The 12,801-nt window shown below is 33.7% G+C and overlaps 1 long non-coding RNA gene across 1 annotated transcript in view; it reads right to left on the reverse strand.

The window, feature by feature from the left end:
* Nucleotides 1-6,991: 6,991 nt before the first annotated feature.
* The window catches only part of LOC123268819, a 14,036-nt gene continuing 8,226 nt past the window's right edge, over nucleotides 6,992-12,801 (reverse strand). Inside the window, exon 3 of the long non-coding RNA XR_006510303.1 lies at nucleotides 6,992-7,002. This is a non-coding gene — a long non-coding RNA (uncharacterized LOC123268819). The remainder of the gene's footprint in view (nucleotides 7,003-12,801) is intronic.

Consider the following 12,801-nt stretch of genomic DNA (forward strand, 5'->3'; position numbering starts at 1 on the left):
ATATGATTATGCATAATTCTGCATAATTATATATAAATATACAAAATTAAGGAAAAAATATATCCAGAATTATATACAATTATATACAACTCTGAATAATTATATATGAATCATATATAATTTTATAGCACTGCGTGTCCTAAATTCGTATTTAGGACTCGCTCAACTGTTAACTTAAATAAACAATTATATGAAACGAGTAGAGAGGAATTTTTTAGGCTACGGGCTCATATTTACGATCAATTCATACTTACATACATATCTATATACATTTCTGCTCTAAAAATTTGACTTTCACCGTAAAAAAAAAAAAAAAAAAAAAAAAAAACAAAAAAATATATTTAAAAACATTCAAAGCCCCGAAAAAATACAAAATAATAAATAATTAATGATTAAAATTACATCTTTTTGTCGGTTATGATTCAGTCTGAAGTATGCTAAAACCTCTATTAATGATTCTCAAATGTTTTTTATTAACGATTTCGCTCAGTCGTAAACATTATTCTGGTGTGAAATATTTTCTGAACATTATTTAATTTAACAACAATCTTATTCCGTAATAAATATGGACAGTGATTACAGTGATTTAGACGATGATTATAATGATTTTGTTCCTGACGAGATAAAAGAAAAGGCGAAGAATATAGCTTTACAATCAATGCCAACAAAATCTAGACGAATGTATGTGGCAACTTATAATGCTTTTAAAGCATGGTGTAAAGAAAATGTTAAATCAAATTCTTTTGCTGAAGATGTAATTGTAGTCTACTTTGATCATCTTTCTCAAAAATATGCCCCTCCCAGTTTATGGGCTTTTCATTCGATGTTGAAAACTACTGTCAAAGCATTTGATGATGTTGATATTGGTAATTACAAAAAAGTAACGTTTTTTTTTTTTTGAAGAAACAAATGTGTAAATACGTTGCTGAAAAATCTGAAGTTTTTACAGAAGAAAATATCGAAAAATTTCTAAATGAAGCCCCTGATAATAAATATCTTGCTACAAAGGTAATGAAATATTTATTGATATTTTTAGTATGAAAATGTCTGTATAGTCTAAACATTTGTTTATTTTATTCTTACTGTTGCAGGTTTGTTTAATATTTGGAATTTCTGGTGCTTTAAGAAGAAGTGAATTCATGAACATGAAACTGGAAGATGTCAAAAAAATTAATGAGAACACTTTATTTATTAAACCTCCGATAACAAAAAATAATCAGCCAAGATCATTTACCATTAATGGTATATATTACGGCTACGCAAAAGAATATATGGATGCTAGGCCCCAAGCCTGTAAAACAGATAGATTTTTTTTAATTACCAAAATGGTCGCTGTACTTGTCAGCCCATAGGAATTGACAAGTTTGGTTCAATGCCTAGAACCATTACTGAATTTTTAAAATTAGAAAATGCAAAGAAATACACAGGACATAGTTTCCGTCGAACATCTGCCACATTGTTAGCTGATGCTGGAGGTGATATGACAGTGATGAAGAGACATGGTGGTTGGAAGTCATCAACAGTAGTTGAAGGTTATATTGCCGATTCCGTTAACAACAAAAAACGTACTCATTCTATGATCACCGATGGAATTGTTTTGAATAAAAAAACAAATACTGTTGGATCCACTCCTCCATCTACTAAACCATCTCCTGTAATTACAAACATTACCGTTTTGAATAAATCAACCAATTCAGTATTAAATGAAAAATTAATTAAAACAGCAGTCTCAATGTCCAAACCCAAAGATAATGTTTCATCAAACTTTGACCAACCTTGTTCATCAGCATCAAATGAAGTTAAAGTTGATACATTACGCCATCAAAAAAAATTTAAATCTACTTTGCAAGAAAATACTGTTGCAAGAAAGAAAAATTCAACTTCTCAATTCGACGATTGTGAAACTCCTCATTCATTTATCTGTTCCACAGTATTTTATGATCAAGACTTAGGTTTGTGTGTGAAAAAATTTGAAGAGTCTCAATGTATGGTATTCCAAAACTGTCATTTCACCATTGAAGTTCAATCAGAAGAAATATTCGTTAAGATTTTAATAATAAATAGAAAATGGAAATTAACATTTTTAAGAAAATTAAAAAATTATAAAGTGACAGCTAAATTTAATGTTATTTAATTTTATGTATTGATTGTTTCAATGTGTGAATTTATTTTTTGTTAATTAATATTAATCACTTTGGATTTATTGTTTGATATATATTTGTTTCTTTTTTTTTAACTTTTCATTTGTTTTTTAGGACTGAGGGGGGCTCCGCCCCCCAACCCCCCACCGGGGCTTCGTCCCTGGACCCCGATTTTGGGCTCACATATATCGCCGCATTTGTAATAAAAAATAGTATGTGCAACTCGTGCGACGTTGTCGATTACTACAATTAGATTATACTATTAGACTATTTTTAAGCAATTATTTATTTTAGCATTCTAAATTTTATTTATTTGGAATGCTTGCGGTCCTGCTCTGCATGATATACTATTTTTGCTTTTCCTTAATTAATTTTTATATTTAAATTTGAATAAAACTGAAGACGAATTTAGGACACTGGTGCTACAAAATAGTGTAAGATACTCGTGGCTTAAATTAGCGATCATTCACGGCGTGTTAGCGCACTCACTTCGCTCGTGCGCTAACTTCACGCCGTATCTTAAATTACTATTAATGTACTATAGCTGGATGACGTTAGGTATGTATTCACAGATGTTGAAGTACGATAATCTATTTGTCTGGTTAAGTTGTTAAATTATGATATTAATATACAAATTACCAGTTGAAAGCAATATTTACGTTATATAACATATGTAATGTTTATAATTCAATTAGATTGGTATAGATATAAGCAGACATTCTAATGTATTAAAGTAAGAAGACAATAGCATGAGTTTGTAGGTGCTGTAGCTTGATAGTTCAGAAACATAAGTTTTATTATAAATGTCATCCAACTTAGTATTCAGGCCTCTCACATTTTGGCAGTAAAATTTTAGGTACGAAGAGCTTGAGTTTAAGATGTTGAATTTCTCGGAGTCGACGCTGAAATCATTCGACGATCCTTGACTATTATAGGTTGACCATTGCGAGTGACAATCCTCAGGTTTATCTTTCCAGCTGCTATCCGCTCCTGAAATTGTTGACGCACTATCGTCTGTTCCTTCCCTTGTAGTTCGGTACAGTCGTGAACAATCGAAAGGTTCATGACTGGTATCAGGTGGTTTTTCATCCTCTTCGCTCTTATTAAACTTTTTATGATCTGTTCAACAGAAATGTGGTCAGCAAAGGTAACCTTTATTGGTCTAGGGTGGAGCGAGTTGGAGGAATATTTACCAATTCTCGAGCAAGAAAAGATTACTAGATTTTTTGCGAGAATATCACATATGCCTTTAACTTGATTTAAATCATTTGTATAACGCTCTGTAGAGGATGCAGTTGGAGGTTCATCAATGCCAAGAAATAAGGCATTATTTCTTCTGGCTAGTCAATCTTTAACCTCTCTCAATATGACGCTGTTGTCAGCTGATACCTGAATGTCAGAAATTTTGTTAGTGAGCTCCGTAATTTTCTTATCATTAGAGACAATTGAATTTGTATTAGTCGTTATACGTGCATCAAAGTGCATGACTTTATTTTCAATAGTGCTGATTCTCTTGTGAAATTGCTCGGTATATGTTTCGACTTGAGATTTCAGTCCATTTACGCTGGTGATGACAGGTGCTACTTCATTCTTGACATCATTTTTGAAGTCGTTTCTTAGCGCAAGAAATTCTTGTTGAAACATGTCACGAATTTCATCAGTAGAGTTAGATCCACGCCTGCCGCAATATCTTTGGTACAGACCACCAAGCAGAGGCCCTGCTTTTTTGGCACAGCTGGGATGATAGTACGACTGACATTTTGTGCATTGTACTTGTTCTTTTGCAATGCTCTGTGAGCATCCACGACATTTTGCGCCAATCGGTGCAGTGGCAGATTTTTGTTCTTTAGATTCAGACATAGTTGGAAACACAATTTACGGCACTAAGAACAGGTTTAGTTTATGTAAATAGAGTGATTTTGCACTGACACTAATGTTGCAATGCTACTAGTTTAAGTCACGTATTATATTGGTGAATACGGCACTGGGCTATTAATATAGTCTAAAGTCACGTATTATTAGGTACTCTATTTTATTATAGCAGGTGAATACGAAACTGGGCTGCTGCAAATTGCTAATATCACGTCACTGGTGAATATTCCCAAAAAAGTGTTGTATTCAAAAAATATATAGGCTGATTTGTTCAAATGACAAGAGATAACACTTTCAATAATGATATGCTATTAAATTAATGTCAATTGATAGCAGAACAAGATCACGTCAACTGGACCCCCTATTTTCCACTTGATCATGAAAATTAAGTTAATGTATTTTTTTTATAAGTATATACCAATATAAAATGATCCCCCAAACGATTTTTAAAAATTTCGATTTTAACAATAATTTTTTTTACAATAAAAATTTTAAGTACTTTTAATTAAAAAATGGATTGTAAATCAACCGTTAAAGTTAAATTAATGGGACTTGAAGGATTTGTTTTTAAAATGTTTATATTTTGATAAAATATTAATAACTAAAAATTATTTGTTTATTATCATATTGTTAATTAACTTTTAAGTTAACAAATGAAAATTTCACGGACTTCTTGGTGAAAAAATGAAGTTTTTTTTTATCGGTTACATGCGTTATTGATTAAAGTTTAAGATTTTAGAAAAAAATTTCACTGCTCGCGATTTGTTTAAACGATATAAATTTATTTATCACAGCGCGCCGAGCGCCATTAAAGAAAAATAGAAAAAATGAACTAGTAATAAATATTAAATTTTGTAGACATTTGTTAACTTTATTTTATTTTTTTTTTAAACTTGGTTAATAAAAACTTTTTTATCTTCCGACACATTATTATATTATTAATCTTTATACATAGGGGAGCCTGGGGCACGACGGCCCCCTTAAGCCGATTTTTCCTTTTTGTGGCTTTTAACCATCAAATTTATTTATTTGCCATCTACTTTGAACGAATCAGTCGAAATTTTGCAAAAAATCGAAAAAAAAAAATTTTTCTGGTGCACGACGGCCCCCTCCCCAAAAAATCATATAAAAAAAAATTTTTTTTTACTAAAGTTATTACCATCAAAATCTAGAGACTCTCCTTCCAGAAAACGTCGTCGAGAGAAAATCACGATTCTTACGAGTTTTGAGTATCGCCAAGAACTCACAGAAAAAAAAAATAACATGAAGCAAAAAAAAAAGACCTCAATTAAACAAATAAAAAAAAAATCAAAACCAAAAAATTTGAAAAAAAAAACATTTTAAATATATAAATAATGATTGCCATTGTCTGTATTGCAATGGACTTTCCTTAGAGTCCTCAGAGTCATGGATTCAATGTAAAAATTGTAATAAATGGTCTTATGATTCTTGCGCAGGAATTCATTTAAGTATCTCGATATGATTTTCTAATCATCAAACATTTATATTTCATGGTTTATTCAAAGTGTAATTTTTGTTAACGTCTTAAAAAATTATTATAAATTTTATTGTTCAGCTATTAATTAGTTTTGAATAGATAATAATTAAAAATATAAATAATTTCTTTTATTGCACTCAGAAGTTTTAAACCTACGTTTAAGAAAAATACAGAGATGTTATTTAGCAATGAATTGGTAACATTAGTTTACATTGATTGAAATCACAGGTTGAGTTTTCATATTGAGCTTTTTAAATACGTAATATCTTGAACCAGACTTTTTTTTTTATATTTTTATCAAGTCAAAATTAGAAATATGAATTACGTAGAGTAAGACATCCTTGGAGACATTCAAATAAAACTTTGAGATTAGGTTTCTGTCTGGTGCAGAGAATACCGTGATCAATAATTCATAATATAATTATTACTGTTTTAATTTTAAAAAACTGTGTTTTCAATTTTTTATAAGCTATATAATTCAACTTTTCATTCAATTTTTTAATTTAATTAAATTCATTCTCATTCATTGACCTGAGAAGGCCTAAAATAATGAATTCTTTAAATTTGTAATTTTTTTTTTTTTCGAGCGGTCCATTATGCCCCAATTATCAGATTTTGGCCCGAAATATTATAAAAACATCATAGAGGCCATAACTTGACGGAAAATAAAAAAAAAAATTTTTTACCTAATTTATGAGAGGGGCCGTTATGCCCGAAACCGTCGTGTACCTCTCTCCCCTGTATGATTCAATTTTTTATTAAATTTTTTAGTTCAATTAAATTTCTTTTAATTCATTTTACCACAAATTTATCATAATTTAAAAAAAACAAAAATTATTTTTCGTTACAATTTTTTTTTCGAGTGGTCCATTATGCCCCACATATCACATATTGGCCCAACATATCATAAAAACATTATAGAGGTCATAACTTGAGGAAAATTGAAAAAAAAAATTTTTACCTAAATTTTGAGGAGGGCCGTCGTGCCCCAGGGGGGCCTTCGTGCCCCAGGTTCCCCTATATTTCCTCTGTGCGTGTGTTTGTCACTGAACTTTTCCTAAACGGCTGGACCAATTTTAATGAAACTTTTTGTGTGTCTTTAGTTGGATTCGAAAATGGTTTAGATTCACAATTCAGTCCACGGAAAAATGTTTATTTAATTAATTTTTTATTTATAAATTGTTCTTGATTTTGAAATGTTTTATATTGGATCTGACAGACAGTATCGAATATTTATTTAAGAAAAAAAATTAGGAAAACGGTTGACCCTGAAGGTCATCCCTGCAACTTCCCGCCAACTCTATACCTAAACGCTTGAAATTGCACTTATGACGTTTTTGAGCTCTTCGAGCTAATAAATACAATTTGTGTTATTTTGAGCTCTCCGAGCTCAAAAAATAGCTTTTGTATGCTTTTGAGCTCTTCGAGCTCAAAAATTTGATAGAAATTTGATAAAAGACTATCTTTTGAATTTTCAAATCGCAATAACTTCTGAATGAATGAACCGATTTTCACGTGGTTGGTGGCATTCAATGCAGTTTCTTAAGCTTCATAAAGAATCTTCAAGTTTAAATTGATAGAACACAAAATTTCGGAGTAATTCTGAAAAAACACTTTTTTCGGTTTTTTTCAGTTTTATTTCGTTCACGCTACCTCTCGAACGAATCAACCGATTTTGACCGGATTAGTAGTGATCGACGTGGTTTTTTAAGCTCAAGAGCGGATCAGTTTTTGGATTTGATCAATAAAGCCGTTTAAAAGTTATTCCAAAAAAAAACCACTTTCAAAAAAAATTTTTTTTCCGATTTTTTTTGAGATTTCTCAAAATTTCTCAAAATCTATCGGTCCGAATCGATTCAAATTCATAGGAAATCTAAGTTTGAGGGAACTCTTTAGAACGTCGTTTGGTAGATTCCGATCGGTTCAATCGTTCAAAAGTTATAAGCGATTCACATACTTACACGTACGTACACACACACACACACACACACACACACACACACACACACACACACACACACACACACACACACACACACACACACACACACGAGCGGATGGGAGAACGCTCGCTGTCCTTGGATGACACTGAGTCTCTTAGTTGACAAGGTACAGAGGATAGGAGCTAAATAAAATACGCTCCCGTGGACAAAACTCCCCTTAATGGGTTGGTCACACTAACTGACCTAGCAAGAAGAAGATCGTTCTCTGTTGTAACCCACTGGGAGGGTCCGGAACCTGTGTCGTAGTTTCCGACGACGCAGGCCCCGGCTGATGTGAGCTTGCTTTGCCGAGTTGTAAGTTACAGCAGTAGATCAGGAGCCAGCCACCTCGGGCCTTGATCAGGGAGTACGCAGTGAGTGCTAGAGATCGGAATCTTCACCGCTCCGAGCGAGTCTAGTCCGTCCGTGTATTCCGGGACTGGCTAAGTGTCGACTAGGCCTCAGGGAACTGGGGTAGGAGTACTATCTCCGAAGGTACACCCGTTCCTAGTTATGACAACCCACTCCACTCCGTACGATGCGCTGGTAAATCAAAAAAAGACCATTCGGTAGCCGAAATGGAAGTAGGTTTCATTTTAATAATAATAATTATTTTCTTATTTATCAAAAAAATTACAATTAGATTTTAACGTATGATTTTTATTGTAATCATCACAATGAAAGTTTACACAGTTATTACATTTAATTCTGCCCCGAGGGCAAAAAAATACCTAATGTAAAAGTCTTTATAGATGCTCATGTACCAGTATATTATCACTCCATGTATTTGTATACTTATATTTGAATATAGATAAAATTATATATGAATTATTAATAATTATTGACGGAGGTATGGATCAAAAGTAAAAACATAGATAGTTAGAGTGTAAGGTTGTAGTTTATTCAAGACACTCGTATATCGTAGTATACACTAAGGGATCTCGCAAGAGAGTGAGTACGTACCCAAAAACACTTAGGGGTACAGTACTAGTTCTAGAAGGGAGGGGGATGCGGCCCAAAGGCGCATGTAAGACGATAAGTGTAGGCGCAATGTATTTCCAACACTCCCTCCCGTCTACATCTTATAAGTCTTAAGTTCTATTACAAAATAAGCTTTAAAATTATTAATACAGTATGTTTTAATTAAATCAATTGCACTTGTATTTTATTGCCGCCGTTGATTCTCTGGTTTTAGATCGCCGTTCAATCCTCTGATTTGGCTTCTGTAATAATAGTATGTACAATTAATTAGATATCATTTCGTTCCATTCATAATTCTTTCAGTCAGTCGTTGGTGCAAATTAAATGGAAGTGGTTTAGTAAATATGTCAGCGATTTGATCTTTGGAGGCTACCCAACTAATTTTTACAAAATTAAGATTAACACACTCTTTAACATAATGTTCTCTGACTTCTGTCATGTGTCGTAATTTATTTCCTCCATTCGTTTGTGCACTTGCTTGAGCTGCCTTATTATCGCACTAGAGCACTACTGGATAAAACACTTGGTTCAGAATCAATTTCAGCGAATTGTTCATTCCGGTCAATTCCTGACACGCTTCACTCATAGCTACATACTCTGCCTGACAAGTTGACAGAGCTACATAACTCTGCTTGTGTGTTTTCCAAGTTATTGTGTCACCATATAACTGAATAACATAACCACACGTCGTTATTGAGCCTTTACAATCAGCCATGCTGGCATCTGAGTATGCCTGCATGTCATCTTGATTATAAAAATAGACCAGGCCTAGATGTTTTGTACCTTTCAAATACCGAAACACTCGTTCAACCATTTTCCAGTCATCATCTGTAGGATTTACCTGATGCCTACTCAAAACATTTACCGCATACGAAATATCAGGGCGAGTAGCACCTGTCAAATACAACAAGCTACCTACAGCTTCACGATATGGTATATTAGCGCTCGTTTCAGTCATGTGTAGCGTCTCGTCGTCATAGTTGTCTTCTCTCAGCTTACGATTCTGTTTGCAACCTGATTTGTAATCATTGGGGTTCTTTGAGGATAAATTTTGCTTAACTCGAATTTTTCTAACATTTTATCTACATATCGTTCTTGACTCAGTACAATTGTTTGCGATTCGCGGTCTCTCTGAATAGATATACCCAAAAATTCTTTCGGTTCACCTAAACCAGTCATTTCAAATTCGTTTTTCAATTTAAACTTCACTTCGTTCAGTTTGGCTTCGTCATTACTTGCGATCAGTATGTCGTCTACATACAGTAATAAGATTAAGAATTTATCTTTATGCCGCCACGTAAACAGACAAGGTTCATTACTACTGTTGCTCAGACCTACGCTCCGAGCTACCTCAGTGAATCGTTCGTTCCATCGTTTAGGACTAATTTTCAATCCATACAATGCTCGTTTAATCTTACAAACTTTATTTTTTCTGTCGTTTTCAGGTATTTGAATCCCATCAGGTATCTCCATGTATATTTCTTCGTTTATAGTCCCATTGAGAAAGGCAGTCTTAACATCGAGTTGATAGGCACTTAGATTATACTTATTGATTATAGAAATTACGCTTCGTACAAGGGATAATCTAGAGACCGGTGCATATGTTTCCTTTAATTCATAAATATTTCTATCTCTAAACCCTCTAATTACTAGTCTAGCTTTGAATTTGGTTTTACCGTCTTTTTCAATCTTTTTCTTAAATACCCAACGCGAGTCGATTATGTTGGCCCTTTTACCCACTCATTTGTGGTCTATCGACAATTTCCCACACTTCGTTTTTAATCATTGAGTTTAACTCACTATCTATCGCTTCTTTCGAGCGAGCCGCATCGTTTGTTTCCATAGCTTGCTTATAAGAAGTTGGGTCTTTGTTAATACCGGCCAGTAATGCATAGTATGTTTCGTCTTCAACATTTTCTATTTTATTGTCATGGTCATCGTTTAGTCTAGTCGCAAATAAAAGTTTACTCTCGTTCTCATCGTTATTTGACATTTTAATTCCCTTTAATGTGTCTAATTCCTTGTCTATAATACAGTCACTCGTTTCATTAGTATTTTCGTTTGTTACATTTTTCCGCGGTCGACCCCGTCGTCTCTTAGACTCTCCCTCCGTTTTTAATGATTCCTGACTACTATTTTCATCCGTAAATATAATAAGCCAGTTATCTTTATTTATTTTTATATTTTCAGATGGCCAATCTTTTATACTGTCTCGATCATATTTATCCCCATAAACCAACTTTTCATTAAATTTCACGTCTCTACTCTCATAGAATTTACCTTCCTCGGATTTTAGGAGTTGATATCCAGTAGGTGTACAACCAACTAGAATTACGCGTCGTCCCTCGAATCGAAATTTAGGTCCCGTTTTCCGTTGTACTTTAATGTATGCTAAACAGCCAAATCGTTTTAGTTGACTAAGATCATAATGGTGATGAGGCGCAAACTTACTCATAGGTGTTATCATATCGTTAGATTTGTGGGGACTTCTATTATAAGCATAGACGGCTGCGTTTACAGCCAAATCCCACATGTTTTCAGGAAATTTCGCGTCGTACATATATGCTCTTACCTTTTTCTGAATTGTTTGATTAAGTCGTTCAAAATCGTTCAGCCACACCATTATGTTCCGGAGTGTCAGGGCTAGAGAACTGTTGTTCTGCACCAAGTTTGTTTAGAACCGTAATCGTGTAACCCCCCGTGTATTCTGTACCTTGGTCTGAACGCAGATAACAGATCTTGGCATCACGTCCTAATAAGTTTCGCGCGCTTCGTACAAAAACTTCAAAACAGTACCCTGTATCACTTTTGTTTTTCATGGGATAGGTCATGGCAAGTCGTGAAAAATCATCGATAAATACCGAGATAAATCTATACCCTTTCGGATGGGTGGGAGGATTTATAGGTCCCATTGTATCTGAGTGAATTATCTGCAAAGGTTCAGTTGCTCGTCTACGCGTCGTTTTAAATGGTAACTTATTAATCTTTGATATCATACAGACTTCGCAGTCTAGAATGGCATCATCAAAAATTGCTTGTTGTAACTCTTTATTTTCTGGAAACTTCTTCTGTAAATTTTTCAGATAACTCAACGATGAATGCCCTAACCTAACGTGCCAAAGCATTGCTTTATTGTTTTTATTAAATTTACTATACTTTTCATTGAAAGGTGATTCATTATCTGTAATTTCTATTATAGGTAGTTCATCAACATCATTTATTTTTCTATCCCAAATCGTTGTGTCAAAATTTGAAAGTTCATAAATAAATTTTCTATCGTTCTTAGGATTTTGTTTCCTCGTGAATCCTTTCGTTATTGTTGCTTGCTATTTCATTTTCTGTTTGTTCTACTAAACCGGAGCATTCTAGATTTTCGTTATCGCTTACTGAATTATTATTGTCTGTAACTACAAGAGTTGAGACATCATTACTTGAAAAATTTTCACGCATCGTTACACTTCGTGTTTTATATCTTGTTTGGTTAGCTATTGCATTAATGATTTCAGTCGGACAGGCTACTATTCGTTTATTATAAATTTTACGTTCGTCAACTTCGTTTAAATTATTTTTATTAATCTCAAGTTCAATAATCCAGTAAGGTCTTTTATAAACGCCTGTTATAAATGATTCGTTTGAGATTGGGTCAAAAATATCTATCCTCGTATTGTCTAGATAAATACCTAAGCCCATCTCTGCAAATCTCCTCAATGATAATAAATTATCTGAGAGAGCTTCTGCGCATATCACGTTGCTTACCATAAGAGTTTGACCGTTATCGAGAGTTATTTCTATCTCACCCTTTCCCTCCGTTTTCAAATCCACTGATAAATTTTTATTAGCACATTTGATAATTCCGCAGTTTCTCTCATTAAAGGTTTTAAAAATTATTTTTGAGTTGGTAATGTGTTCAGTAGCACCAGAGTCTGCTAAAAACTTCGCGACCAGCTTACCGTGATCAAATTCGCTTTCATATTTATTCAGTCCGTCGTTCATATTGTTAATTACATTGCATGCATAATCGTAATTTGGTATTGTATTAGTAAAGAGTACATTACCTTTGTTCGTTTTAGGTTCACCAGCCTTTGCCCTTTTGGTTTGTTTAGGTTGGTTCTTGAACTGTCCGCGACCTCGTTTATCATTAAATTCCCTCTTTTTCGCGCCAGTTCCTTCGAAATTATCGTTGTTCTTCCTCTTAAAAGACTGTCTTCTATCGTTCCGATTGAACCTCCCGTAAAAGTTTCCTCTCATCGAGCCTCGGCCTCGGCCACGGCTTAATGATGAGTTACGTCGTGCGAGTCGTTGTGGGCAATCCTTGGCTTTGTTTGTT

Source organism: Cotesia glomerata, linkage group LG7 (genome assembly GCF_020080835.1).
Source record: "Cotesia glomerata isolate CgM1 linkage group LG7, MPM_Cglom_v2.3, whole genome shotgun sequence".
Lineage (NCBI taxonomy): Eukaryota > Metazoa > Arthropoda > Insecta > Hymenoptera > Braconidae > Cotesia > Cotesia glomerata.